We start from the raw sequence: 12982 nt of genomic DNA on the forward strand, positions 1-12982 counted from the left end.
TATTTCACTATAAAATTTTAAAAAAGCACAAAATGAGACTTTCATGAAGGTGTAGTTCAAAAGTGAGCTCCGGAGGATCACCGGGTATGTGCTGCATCTGTAGCCGCATCAGGAGCTCACTGCCCGGGGCACTTCAGAGCGAACACTCGCTAGGTCCGACCAGCACATCACCCACACACACACACAAACACTGACAGCAGCAAGCAGCAGCATCTTCCAGTAATGCTGACACATTGAGTTCAGCAAAAACACAACTACTGCTGAAGTTGTTGATATAAAGTAAGGAGTTTATCTAAAAAGAATTGCTCTTGGCTTTTTATTACTCGTGATCGCAGCCAAAACAGAGGCAGCACTTAGAAATGAGGACAGTTTCATAACAATGTAACAATGTTCTCCTCTCCAAAACAAACACCTCTGAGATAAGAGAGGGCAAATTCAAGATATTACTCAATGTAATACAATGTTTCATACAAAAAAAGACACTGATTTAAGGGGAATATTGCAAGTTAAATGTGGAAAACTACACTGAGATATTTTATTATAAGAGTCCCAAACACCGGGCAAAACATCAGCCGGGGAGATGGAAATCCACGCACGGGAGGTGATAGACAGAACAGCAACGTTGTCATTTATTCACCTCTTCTGTCCACATAAGCGTCCAAAGCTGCAGTTTTATGAAACATAGGGTGGAAATGCATCAATGAAAGCCCCTCAAACACTGCTGCGAGTCCGGTCACACATAACGACTCTGCCCGGGCATGCCCGAGCTGCGCGCACATTTGTTGACAAACTCAGTCCCACCAAAGAAGGCGCACGCAACGGTGCAGCAGTGCAACAGTGCAGCAGTGCATCGGTGCAACTGTGCGCTTATTCCTCTTTTAATAAAGATTCAGAAATAACACTCACCGCCAGCAAACGCGCTTTCCGTAGTGATGGGTGGTATCTTGACAGCTTCCCGTTAACACCGTGTTTCCTACGGACCGTGCTCATGCGACTCGTATCCCTCTTTGCATTACAACCACTCATGGATGTTTGCTGAGTAGAGAAGGGGTTGTTTTTTTTTTCCCTCTGTCAAAGCGGTCCGCCCCGGCAGCCCGGGACCCGCCCATCCTTCAGAATGTGAAAGGAACAGAGTCAGCCAGGGTGTCATGCAAATACAACACACTGGAAGGGTGAAATAATGCTGTTGTGGCTTTAAAAGAAATCACTTACTTTTTGTTTTCTAGCAAATTTTAAGTGGTTGAAGAGGCATTGAGGAAGCAGCAACACGTCATCTTAAAATATACTCCATAAGCCTACAATAACAACAGGCTACCTGCATTAAAAATCATAATATAAGTACATTTAAGGTGTTATAAGCAAAACTAACTATTATCAATCAATCAATCAATCAATCAATCAATCAATCAATCAATCAATCAATCAATCAAGCTTTATTTATATTAGATAAGATAAGATAAGATAAAATATTACTTTATTGATCCCCGGGGGGGAAATTCAGTTGTTACAGCAACCCAGACATAAGTACAATCAAGAAAGAAGTTTCAATAAGTAAAAATAAAAATAGATAAATAAAGCTAGAATACAATTTAGATATATACAATGTTACAGTGGAATTTAAATTAAATAGAAGTAATCACAGGCAGTATTAAAAAATGTCAGTAGTGACAGGTTGACATGGTGTGATTATATATAGCACCTTTCATACAAGCAAATTGAAACCCAAAGTGCTTTACAGCAAATGAAAACAAGAAAGAAGCAGAAATAAAATATATTAAAAAAAATTAAAAAATGGTTTTAAAATAGAGACTAAAATAGAGACTAATGCACACCAACAACAATAAAATATTTGTAATTAAAAAAAGTTTAAGCATCAAATTAATATTAAGAATATAAATAGTTAAAATAAATACATTTAAAAAGGGGTATGGATAAGAGTTGAAAATAAAATGAAGGCTAAAAATAAAAAATAGATCAATTTAAATAAATAAATGAATGAATAAATAAAAAAAAAATAAGATAAACAGTTAAAATTAGTAAAATAATAAAGCAACATTTAAAAAAAACATAACATGAGAAAAGTAAGTAATAAAATTGTTAAACCTTACATAAATACGTTTTTAGTTTATGTTTAATTATTCTTAAAGCAATGTTTTTGTAATGAAAACTAAACTGTCCATGCTACTTCACAACAATACATCATATGCAAACCTCAGTATGCAAAACTCTTAATTTGTATTTGCATTATTAAACAAGTGAAGTTAAAAAGCATCTTATTTCCCTTGGGCTTGCATTTGTGTGTAAGCACACAGTATCAAATGAAAATAATCAAGTGAAGCACTCATGTGTAATATACCCTACTGATTATTCTAAAATCCTGCACAATGCTTTATCCTATGTCAATTGAATCAATCATTTTGTATTCACACTGAACGTCTTTCACATTCAAAATGTTACATAGTGATAAAATCTGCCTGCATAAGATGCTGAGCCCAATCTGTATTGTTGTTGTTGAGGTGAGTGGAATAAAAAAAGAAAAAAAATACTGCACCTGGCCCTTTAAGAGAACAGTCCTCCTCGCAACCATAAGCTGGTGACACGCAGCGAACCAATCAGGTGGTTTGTTTTGGTCCCGCCTTCTGCTTCGGGTATCTTGACACGTGGAGGGGGAAAAACACAAACCCAGATAAGACATGTGACTGCTTTCAGCTCAGCTCAGCTGATTGGGAGCTGCTGCTAGATAGAGTGATTGTACCCACCCAATAACCGGGGTCGGTGTGGTGATGAGTAGTGTATTGTCACGGCAACAAATAGCTTCATTGATTTATTTGTCACACATTCATGTCAGTGTCTCATTGTACAGTCATTTTTATTGCAAAAAAAAAAATAGGACAAATGAGAAAAGACAGAAGCAGAAAAGAGGTAGGATAATTAAAATCAGCAGAATAAAACAGGATATGTTAAATTAATAAAACAATTAACAGAATAACAAATGAAAATAGTACATTTGCATTACTCAACATGACAAAGTGGAGTTAAAGTGGCCTTAAAATGCATCCTGTGTGATAGTAACCCAACAACAACGCATTGATGCAAACATACAGTAGAGCCCTTTCAGTTTAGCCCCTGAGGGCGCTCATTGTTAAACATGGTGTCCTTAACTGATAGATGCACAGTGACAGTGAACTAAACAGCAGCAAAGGCTGGTGACCCCCATTCCAGAGAAGAGGCACGCCTACCCATGGCATCAGTCAAACAAGGATGAAAAAAAAATCCAGTGATATCAAGCCTCAGCTGAAAAAAAAAAAAAGGTTACTGAGTTCAAAACAGCCTCCTAAGAAGAGTGAGACGATGTGATCCGGGGTGTGAGTCAGATTTTTTCCCAGGAGACGATTTCTGGATGAAAGCAGATGCTGCTGGTTTTTTTTGCGTGAAGCGTTGGTCAGCTCGTGCAGGATGTTATGTTTTCACACTGTCCCACTCCTTTACTGTACAGCTGGTAATGTGTGAAGTGTGATTTTCTCAACTTGTCACCAAATTCCTGTACACAGCTTTCACTGGCAAAGGCAGCAAACAACCCCTGCACAGCCACGTCGCTGAAGCTATATACCCAACCCCCCATCCACACCAACCACCCTCATACCAACTCCAATCCTACAGCGAGAGGGACCCCACCCAAAATTTGGAAGTAGACATCAGATGGTGGTTGTTTTTGCTCACTCGCTCTCTCTAGAGTGTTGTGTGGGTGGGGGTATTAGTTGTCAATGAAGGATTGTTCAAGGTTCCTCATGCAGTTCTGGAGAAAACTAGCACAATTTTGAGTTAAGTTGATGTAAAAGCGAAAAAGTGTTGTGAAACCTGTGCATGCATGTGCTTTAACACGCAGAATTGAAATGGTTTGTTTGTTTTGTGAATATTGTGACTATTTCAGTTGTTATTGTGACAGTGTTGTGTGAGGAAAGCAGATCACAGCTGCAACATTAAGACTGGAGAAGGTGTCAATAGCACATATTAAGTAAACATTACTCAAACTCAAAGTATGGTGCAGACTGAAAATGTCATGTTTTTTTATTTATTTTTGTTGGATGATTTTCAGATGTTTATGATTAGAAGAACACAGCTGCGTTTTTTGAATAATTAATAAACGCCTCTTCATTAAAGCTCCTTTTTGAAGATTAAAGAAGCCAAATCAAAACACAAAAAATACCCGGTGGAATTAAAAAGTTTAAACCACAGTTTGATGTGGTAGTCGGGCTTTTAGAGCTACTTTTCAGAGGTGGTACCATCGGTAATTAATTAGTCCACTGTGAGCTGCATTTGAAAAACAAAGAAAAAATCAAATCGCCCACAAGCAATTCATTGCTGTATTCCCTTTATCAATAACTAATTAATGTTCCCAAACAATAGCTCCAAGAATACTGCTTTTCAATCACACTCAGTTATTCCATTAACACACACTCTGGGATATACAGTACTTTTTCATTGGGTGAATTTGATTTGCAAATTGGCTTTTTTCCCCCCCATTTTGGAGAACACAACATGATGGGCTGTCAATGCAACAAATCCAGAAACACAATCGTCATGCATTGTGCAATCTCATCCTGTTTTTAAGCTGTCTTTCACTTTCAAGTGCACTGTTTGAACCCCCTTTGAAGAGGGAAAAGCAGCCTTTGTGTCGGCGCTGAACTCACAACTTGTCATCTAAACTGAAACTTCCAGTACCTCTTATGTGTCAGCAGCCACCGCCGCAGACAATGTGTCCCAACCCATTTTTTATTCCAGCAATTTTCCCTGAGCGAGGCAGTCAAAAATTATCCTCAGTGAGTTATTTCTGACTACGTGCTGCCAGCGGAGGTGAGAAGGCTCTGGATGTTGAAATTTTTCAAAGTTCACTGCATAATGATACAATTTGCTTTGTGGCTTTTTCCCTAATGGTGCCTGACATCCAGACGCTTTGTCTTCAATCTTCAATCCGTTCCGCACCCAAACAACTCCATCCGTGTTTGTGCTTGTACTGCGTGTGCTCTCGCATCACAATTTTATGGTTTTGATCCCCTCGCTGTTTCATTATCTACCTAAATCCTTCTTTTTTTTTTCAAGGGGCTGTTTTTCACGCAAATTGATTGTGAAATTTCATGACAGAGCTGCCAGGTTTCACAGGTTATTGGAAACCTCTGTCCGCCATCTACCCCCTCCACCTCCTCCTCCTCCCTGTTCTGTCAACACCTCTTGATTTTAACCACAGGTACAGCAGGGGCTCTGCCAATAAACACTGCTCTCCCTGAGTTCATCCAAAGGTAACACATTTGATGCCCAGAACTACCCGAGGGGAAACACTTCCTTAGCGTTATTATGCATATTTTGACAGCACTCTGAAGCAGTGGATTGAATGTAAACCTACGCAGAAGTGACACTGCGTATATTTAGGATGGAAATTAATTCGTGTCCTTGTGTCTTTCGGTTTGTCTTCACTTTCTCCCAGTGGCGGCGGCAGCAAGTTGAAGTGAATGAACGCCTAATGATTACTGAGCAGCGGCAGCAGCAGCAGTAGCAGCTCAGGAGGTAAACAAACCATTCATCTGACAGACTGGCAGCCTGATGACACCTGTGCAATATCCAAAACACTTCCTCGATCCAATTTGCAGTCGTCCTTGCACTGGAGAATAGCAATATATTGTTGCTCTGACATTATCACTGTCTGCTGCACCTTCTATTAGTTAAAACCCATTGTTAGCATACTCATCGTTTGTTATGAATTGATTGTATTATATAACCCACTTGTCTAAATACTTTATGTGGGACTTGTGAGTCAACCAGACTTGTTTGGTCTTGAAGACCATTCAACAATCATGTAACAGGCATCAACAATTCATCAGTCGTAACTTACTGACTCACTACTTCTGGATGCCTTATGAATTACATGACTAACGCCCCATCTAAACACACTCATAAGCACTCATTGAACCCTTCCAAACTAGTCTAACAAAGGCTTTTTGTTGGCCTCGCAGTTGAAAGATGAGGAGCAGAAATATTTTTGAATTATTGACAGAGAGTCAAAAAAAACCAGCTCCAAGAATAACAAAACTATGATGAATAAATTAAAGGACAACGGGTTTCTTGAAACTTAGATTTACTTTCTATTTTGGACTGTTCACAACCAAAACAATGCTGGAACAAAGCTTTGTTGTTGTTACTTGTACACTGAGCTGAACAGCACTGATATGAAGCTCTGCTTTTACCACACTTTGTTTAAACACAGCAAAATGTCATCTGCAAAAAGCTCCACCTTGATAACTATCCCTGAATCAAACAGCAGAGAAATGAAGCTCCATCATTACAGAGCCTTATGACTTTTACAATAAAGTACATGTAAACAACGCTACATCATTACACTGGGTTCATACTACTGCATTGACTCTATGCCGTAATGGCGTACGCCGTTGTTCGCACTTCATACTTGTGTGTCTGTGTGTTTCTCAGTTTGTTAATGCACAGGAAACTACTGTGCCTCTGATTGTGTTATCAGAACGTAATATGTTAGGTTTGGAGCTGATGAATGTTGAGCAACAGTTGATCATACTTGCAGTTATTGCAAAGAAGAAAAGACAGGAGACGTCAGAGGAGATGGAAACTACACCCAGTTCACGGCCAGTGTATGGCTGATGTACAGTGATTCAGGAGATGTTGTAAATGCAAAGAATAAGATGCGACCAAGTGGACCAATCACAGGGCTTGCAGTCTGCGTTGTTTTCAACGTGTAGTTACATTTGTGAAGAAGAGCATGTCCGGGTGCATGCGTAAGAACCGGGCTAAGTAGAACTACATTGAACGCTGCCACTTACAATCTACACAGAAGTATAAACCAGGCATTACTCTGCCTTTATGCTTGAACATCTTGGTTCAGAGAAAAAGTGTGTGCCGATTTCATACTGACAGCGTTCCCCATGCAGCGTGTCTGAAGTGTAGTGTAGTGACACGCACACGTAAAATCACGTGAGAACTCCATTCGATCTGCAGAGTCCCTCTCGACTTTCAAAAGACAGCTAAAGACCCAGCTCTTTAGGAAGCACTATGCACTTAGCTAGACTGTTCTCCACTGTTGTCCCCAGTGGCAGATCATGTCTTCCAGCTACAGTTGACTCACACTTTCCTGCTCTACTCTGGGAATCTGTGTTCAGCTCTTGAGTGACCCAGCACTTGGTACTTTGGTCATTATTGTGGTGATGTTAATTGTTGATGATGATAATGGAAGGTCTTAAATGGTTTGGTTGCTTCATTGTAGAAATTCCTTATTCACTTTTGTGCATTGCCTTTACACTGCTTGGCAATACCTGCACCCAAATGGACTTGAAGCACTTTGTTACTCGTACTGATCTTGTTTCCTCTTGTCTAGATCTTTGCTTGTGTTGTTCTTGTTCTCGTATGTACGTCGCTTTGGATAGAAGCGTCTGCTAAATGACATTGTAACATTGTAACATTGTAAGGTCACACAGGAGTATTGAAATCATGCAATAACAATGTAAACAGATAAAAAACCTAGCATGTTTACTATGCCTTTCTGAGCTTAATATACCGTGCATTCAGATGCTATTCCCTGATTTTTGGACTTCATGTTTAAGTATGTTTAATGTTCAGAATTTTCTGTGACCAAGCGGCCAAAAAGTGCTAAAAACTGCAGTTCATGGAGCGTCCACTTGAGGCTGGCTGCAGAAACACAGGAAAGCACATACACACCCATTCAAAGAAGACGATTTTTACAGCAATAATAAACATGTTTATAACCTGGTTCAATAAACAGTTTAGGTCTGAATAGCTTATTTCTCTATCGGCACACACTGTACAGGGGGTGAATTAGTCTTAAACTTATTTTTGGAGATATTAAACTTACAAGTTTTGCCCAAATAAGGGCATGGCTGACTTGATTGACAGGCGGACACCCTGTAGCTGTTAGTAAAAAGTCTAAAGGCCCGCCTCTTTACCTCACACTAGCTTAGAAGAAGTTAGGTTGAGTTCAGCATTTCCAATATGGCACCCGCTGACGATTGGCTTCAAAACAGCGCCTCAGAAACAGATGGGTGACGTCACGGATACTACGTCCATCTAAGTTAACAGCTAAAAATGTAATAGTTCTAAATATATCAATACCTATATGATCTGATATATGGTTGGAGGTCAGATTAGATTACCTGTGCCATTTCCATGTCTGATTCTGCAGTTCTGTTATAAGGTGTGACCGCACAAAAACAAAACAGACACCGACTTCCTTTTCCCCTTCCTGTGTTTTGAATCAATGTTGTCTTCCATAAATGCCAAAATCAACTCTAGGAGTACAACATTACTCTTAATAACAACAATTGGAATAGTACACACGTTTATATTGTAGTTGCAATGTATTACATGGTCACTAAATTAATTTGCACCAATAGAAGAATGGGCACTCTATGGGTGTGCTGGAGTTTGTGAGATATAAGTGAACATGTCATTTTGAGGTTGCTCAACCCTTCCTTGTTGTTTTTTTCCACGGAGGATGAAGTGGACTCACAGCGGTTGCCCGTCCACTCACTTGCTGCTCTTCACTTTAATTCTTGTAACTCAGTGTGCACTCGAGTGGCAATAATAGGATTTTGGGAGGCTCGTGTCAGATGTGATGAGCTGCTTCCTTCTGTTAATCGAGGGGGTTCTAAAGGGGAGGGGGGTGGGGGGCGATAACATGTGGGCAAAAGATACGTCTGAGTTTGTTTTTTTAGGGTGGGGGAGACCTAACAATCTGCAAAACACAGAAGACAGTTAATCTCGTTACCTCGCAATCTTGACACTTTAGTGAGCGCTGACAGAGCTCAAAAGTTCTGGTGCCACTTTAAAAGACGCACCTCAGCATGTGCTCCTTCAGTTCTTCCTCTCTGCTTTTATACCACTCCTCTTCAGAGATGTCACACAATATTCTGAATACTTCATTGGCTGCTAAAGTGTTGGTAGGTAGGTGCTGTGCAGTGGATTAAAAAAAGAAAGCAACATTAAATCATTGAAGGAAGGAGACATGGATGGAAATAGAGTTGGAGTTGCTCTTGTTTCTACGGTAACTGTCGATGGGGAGGTACCAGGGATGAAAGTGGAGGGAAAACAAACCTCCCCGCTCCGATGGCAACAGCACAGCAATTGGTTCTCGTTTCCTGCGAGGACAGGAAGAAAAAAAAAACATAACAAGGTCCCCTAGTAGCCCAGGAGACACAGTTCGATGTTGCATCAGAAAGCAAAGAGGCAGGGCAAAATGAACACGCGCTTCAAAACACGCACACACACACACACACACTCTCTCTCTCTCACACACACACACACACATACACAGCCTGCTCTCCCGCGCGCACACAATCACATGCTCCACTTCACCCTGCAGCCGCCCCTCCTGCTGCTGCTCGCTCTCACTCTCCCGCCAAAACATCTACAGCACGTGAAACCTGCCTAGAAACCGATAGGAAACTTCCGCCTTGCCGTGATTGGCTGAGCTCCCTAGCAACCGCGTATGCCCGACCAGCCAGTCAGGCGCGTTGTGAGAGGCACACTGACCCAATGAAACAGATTATTCAGAGGCGCGGGCAGGCGCAGTGACCTGGTAACAGTCAGGAGAAGAAGTCAGGGAGACGCTGGAGGGAGAGAAGAGAAGCTTTCTGCGATTGGCTCTCAGATTCTCTCTTTGTTCTGATTGGCTGTGCGCTCTTCTCTTTGCAGTCATTCATACATTTCTCTGCCTGCCTCAGCACTAGCGCCTCAGTTTCCTTCACCCTCAGCCAGTTCGTTCAACTTCCAGAGTGGCCACCCTGCCCTCAAGGAAATCCACTGCCCAAGGTCAAGGCAAAGACTGCGCAGCTGAAACAGGATTGGTTTAGACACGCAGGAGCAGAACAAGATCCTAGTAACAAGTCTACCTCATCATGTCAGCACGGGATTAAAGCCTGTGATCAACAACTTGTTAAACAACACAAGTGCTCTTCCTGTTGTGGCTGCTGATGAGCTTGTTATTGTGTTGCTTGTAATGGACACGGGCCAGTGAAAGGCGTAATTAGCTTTTCACTTAATAATGCAGCATTGACAGGGCTGTTCTCCGGGCATGTTACACCGCACAAATTAGCAAATTGGTTAGTTTGTTTTGAAAAACTTTGCTTTCTGAAGGCATCTCGGGTGAGGTCTGCAGAAGTCTTTTTAAACATTCCAAACTGCTTGCTCCAGTAGTGTGGGGAATTAATGTCAATACCCTGCAGGATCAGGAGTTCACATTGAATAGTTAATGAGTTGGGGGAGAGAAGGACTCAAATAATTCTGCATATCGAGCATGCCATGCATACTGCCTAATTTAACATAACTGCAGGCAGAAGCTCACTCAGGCAGGAACATTATACTGCTATGATTAGTAAAAACAACATTACCATCCAGCACAGAAATTGCTCACAGCTCCCTAACAAATTAGTTTACTCGGTTTGGAAGATAAACTGCATTCATATTAGGGGATTTATTTTTTCACTTCTAACAATAAATATTGCTCTGTGTTATTTATTCTGTGCTGAATGATTCATTTTCAGCTGTACAGCAGGGCTAATAAGTGCTTTCAAACTCTACCAATAACACAAGAGGCTGTTGTGTCTTTTATGTAATTACATGAAGGAACTTTCACTTACATTAAGTGATGCAGAGGAGTTGTACGATGATACTGTGGTGAAAAAGTTATCCTCCCTCTAATGCAGCTCAGCATGTCAGCTACAATAACACCTGCCTTGACACCTCAGCACCAACTGGGATGTTGAAGTTTGGAACATCAAAGATGAAGCTTGTCTTTCCTGCTCACTCAAAGCGATACCCATCAGTATGAACTAGACCCAGTCATACACTTTCGCTAATGATGTGAAGAGATGTCATTATCTGTATTTGTAAATGTATTCAGATCATAGACTGTATAAAATATGGACGTATCTGTGACATCATCCATCTGTTTCTGAAGTGCTGTTTTGAAGCCTATCTTCGGGGGGCGGCATATTGGAGATGCTGAACACAACCTTACTTTGTCTGAGCTAGCTCGTATAGAGGCCAGCCTTTAGTCTTTTCGCTAACAGCTACAGTTTGCCCGCCTGTCAATCAAGTCAGCCATGCCCTTATTTGGGCAAAACTTGTAAGTTCAATACCTTATAGAATAACGAGTTATGAAAAATTCATCCCCCGATAGAGAAGTTAGCTACTCAGACCTAAACCGTTTTTTTGAACCAGGCTGTAAACATGTTTATTTCTGCTGTAAAGATTGTCTTCTTTGAATGGGTATGTATGTGGTTTCCTGTGTTTCTGCAGCCAGCCTCTAGTGGACGCTCGATGAACTGCAGTTTTTTGCACTTCTGCATGGGCTTCATGTTTTAAGACAGGAGGTTGCCGCTTGATTTAGATAGAAAACCAAAAGTGGGTGTGTCTTATATGCTACGTTTTTATATCTTTTAGCTTTCTTGCAACAATTGCGAGATAGTGAAAGACTCTTGAACCACGAGTGTGAAGCCCGTTGCCCACGTGTGGAGGGACGAGGTCCACAATATCTGGTGAACAACCTCAATAGTGTGGCTAAATGAAACGACTTTCAAATCTGGCTTTTTTTTTAAAAAGGAGGATGTTTACACATCTGGCTAAATAAACATTTCCTTTGCTTTATTTTGATGTACGTTGCAAAGGTTTGACTGAAATGAAGCTGCAACCTTAGTGAATGAATCCAGTGGAAAGGGGCAGAGAACGATGACTGGAGCTGCTATGTGGAAGTCAGCGCAGACCCTAACTTGCCGAACCTACAAACTGCTGTAAAGACGTTTTAACATGGGTGTTGATGGGGTCTCCTGGCCTTTTTGAGGCAGCCTCAAGTGGACACTCGAGGAATTGTAGCTTTTGGCACCCACACATTGGCTCCATTTATCACCAACAGAGGTTGCTGCATGATCAAGACAACAACAAACTAATGGGGAGGAGTCCAAATAGTATATGAAACCCACAATTCCATCAAAAATGTACCAAGTTTGATAAACTTTGGCTTTTACAGAAATATTCCCATGTTGACATGCATTTTTGTAGAAATTTCAATACTATTGTACTGCTGCGTTTATGTTTGCTAGCTGTATGAATTGTATGTATCCTTTCACTGCCTCTTAATTGATGAGTCATTGAAGAGACAACTGGAAGGGGCAAATACAGTAAGAAAACTGGTAACGTTAGCATGCACTTATAGCAAACATTTCCATTTAACATGCAATAGGAGTTAGCTGCATGCTAGAATTAGCTGTCTGCAGCTATGAAGTTATCAAATACGTTGTTTACATTGAAACCTGACATGCCATCAGACTTTCACTGGGTGTTGTTTGTGTTCTGAGTTTCTCATCAACCAGAGAGTTTTGAAATGATGACATTAGTCCGTTTCCCTTCCTTAAATGTTTGAAGCTTGAATACAGCATTAAAGAGGTTATAACAACATTTATCATTTCTAAGAGAGCTGGATAAGAAGAGGGGGATTAGGTGTCTTGCAACCTCACTGTGACTGATGTCACCGCTCAACCACATTACTGCATACCCTATCTTTATTCTTTTTATATCTTTGATGCCAACACTGATGCTCTTCTTGCAAAGGCACATTAATGGTAAATGGACCGTGTTTATAGCGCTTCCTCTAGTCTTCTGATGGCAGAGGCTGCTATGTAAGGAACCCATCAGTATTAATGAGTCCCATTCACACCCATTGCACAGCTCTGGTGTCAGTTCGGGTTTAAGTGGCTTGCTCAAGGAAACTTCGTCATGTGGATAGCAGGGACATGGGATGGAACTCCCTGACCTTGCGATTGAGAGATGACTGACTCCACCACTTGAGCCACAACCGCCCCACATCAGCGCATGTATTTTTTATCAACCTGATACGTTTTTAATGAAGACCCTATTAATATGAAAACATTGTATTCCTGTTTTATTGAGTCTC

General features: G+C 40.9%; 1 protein-coding gene across 1 annotated transcript in view; it reads right to left on the reverse strand.

Annotated features, from left to right (window-relative positions):
• bmf2 (BCL2 modifying factor 2) overlaps positions 1–12982 on the reverse strand; it is a 64455-nt gene that overhangs the window by 11617 nt on the left and 39856 nt on the right. Inside the window, exons 4-5 of the mRNA XM_034698993.1 lie at positions 2552–2652; positions 907–1315 (exon numbers count right to left, since the gene is read on the reverse strand). The gene's annotated coding sequence lies outside the window, so the exon portion shown is untranslated. The remainder of the gene's footprint in view (positions 1–906; positions 1316–2551; positions 2653–12982) is intronic.

This window comes from Notolabrus celidotus, chromosome 13 (assembly GCF_009762535.1).
Source record: "Notolabrus celidotus isolate fNotCel1 chromosome 13, fNotCel1.pri, whole genome shotgun sequence".
Classification (NCBI taxonomy): domain Eukaryota; kingdom Metazoa; phylum Chordata; class Actinopteri; order Labriformes; family Labridae; genus Notolabrus; species Notolabrus celidotus.